We start from the raw sequence: 2,360 nt of genomic DNA on the forward strand, positions 1-2,360 counted from the left end.
TTATTCATCTCAAATTTATTCAAAGTGGAAGTAAAAGCAAAGAATAAAAAGAGTATTTCTGGTATGTCATAATTTGCTTGCTTGGCAACTTATTTCTTCGAATTGGGTCAGTTGCCAAATACCTACTTCATTTTATTTAAGCGACGAAAGTCGCTATGATTTAAAACCCGCCACGAAGGGTCTTTATCAACCCTTTAATTGTATACTCATGTTCGTAATTGGAGCGGTACTGTTAAGATATAATTAATGACGCGATTTTCTTTTATTGACTTTCAACGTTTAGTTTGTCCCATTTCCATTATGCTACTTTACGTGATTTTAAGTTTAAGTGTCTGAATATCTCGCAGTCCTGGGTTTAAAAAATTCAACATGCTCTAATAAAAATGTTCTCATAGAAAATTCTGATATCGGGTATTTATTTAATCCATTTTGGCAAAAGCTCGGAAGTAGTTTCCCTTAGAAAATGTAAAGGGCTTAAGCCAGTGCATTTTTGTAAATATCAACGGCTAAGCACTAGTGGCACTCAGATTAAAAGCGGGTATATCTTCAGGTGGTCATTCCGCTTAACAAGCATGTGAATGAAACCCGGGACTACTTTCGAAGCAAACTTTATAGGCTATAGGCATAAAAAATGTGAGTAATAAAAACGCCACAAGAAAATATGTATATGAATATGTTTTGTTAACCAATAAAATTTCTGCCAATACATTTTCTAAGAAAACAATTTATTGCCATCTTTTCCCATATTAGCAAAGATGGAGTTGCGCTAAATTTCCTTCGGAGAAAGTATTTATATTTAGTTGACTTTTATAAGGAGGTTCAAGTGAGTTGATCAATTCTTTTGCGTTCCAAAACGAGTGGCTTTTCATACGATTAAGACCCCCGTTCTTAGAAATTGATGAAGGGTCAAAATTAGCTAGTATGTGGTTTCAACAGTTGAAGAAACCCATGCCACGCAAAGCTGAAGAAGCGGCGAATATTGATGAGCCAACCTAAGTAATAAGTAGGTATACCGAAGATGAGCACCAAAGAAAATCGATCATCTCCAGGTACCAGTAAACCGTTTCAAAAAAGAAAAGAAAGGAACGCTTTATCTTTGGAAGATCCAGCAGAAATCATCCCAGAAACGGCCCGTGTGAAGCAGTTGAGTTGAAACTCGACTGCGGTACTAAGGGTCCCTGTTCGAATCCGGGTTCGGCTATGAATATTTATAAATATATTGGTTTGGTTGGTGGAGCAGCCTGGGCTGAAACGCCGCCCACTCAAAATAAATAAATAAACTACCATGATGGGTAAAGTTTGAAATTCTAGAAATTGAACTATATAGGTAGGTACTTTGATAGCTAGTCAAAATATAAATGTTGATAATTGGAGTACAAACGCTAGTGAAACGCAACTAGTTGTATAAAGTAATAGAACTTAATGGTATTGGTAGTATGGTATACGTTTTTGTGTAGACCGATTTTATACCTACGTTTAAAATACGATTGTTATTCATATATATATAAACCATAAAGTTTACTTTCTACGTTGATAATACGTATATAAATAACCGTTTCTTAGCATTCGTTTTATAAACGTATATAACACCACTTTAATATACGCATATAAGCATATAAATCGTATATCAATGGGAAATAATAAACGCATAATATTCCTACAAGAATACAGCAAGATCCGCCGGGCATTTATGCGTATCATGTACGTAGGGTTTTACTCTACAATAAACGGAGAGAGTATGGTGTGCTCAGGCCCGTAGCTAAGGGGTGACCAGGGGGGGGCTGAGCCCCACCTAGAACGTGGTCTTGCCTCCACTGGAAATTACGGTTGATGGTTCCTTTACAAAAATTGCAAAGGAAATCTTATGTCCATTAACCTAGTAGATTAAGGTCAGCAGAACACAATCAAACATATTGCATAATTAGGTGCTAATTAGGTGCTAATTATGTGCCTTATTTTCGAATTAAATGCTCCATTTTTTTTTAAATTATTACATGTTCTGCCAGGTTCATATGAACTCGGTAGAGCACTACCTCAAAAAACCAAGAAAATGAAAAGTGAACTAACTGTAATTAGGCGCTAATTAAGTTCCCTATCCCCGAATTAAATGCTCCTTTTTTTTAAATATGCACCTGGCAGAACATGTAATAATTAAAAAAAAGGAGCATTTCATTCGGGAATAGGGCACTTAATTAGCACCTAATTATAGTTAGTTCACTTTTCATTTTCTTGGTTTTTAAAGGTAGTGATCTTCTGAGTTCATATGAACCTGGCAGAACATGTAATAATTAAAAAAAAAGGAACATTTAATTCGGGAATAGGGCACTTAATTAGCACTTAATTATGCAATATGTTTGATT

This window comes from Photinus pyralis, unplaced genomic scaffold (genome assembly GCF_008802855.1).
Source record: "Photinus pyralis isolate 1611_PpyrPB1 unplaced genomic scaffold, Ppyr1.3 Ppyr1.4_LG2, whole genome shotgun sequence".
Classification (NCBI taxonomy): domain Eukaryota; kingdom Metazoa; phylum Arthropoda; class Insecta; order Coleoptera; family Lampyridae; genus Photinus; species Photinus pyralis.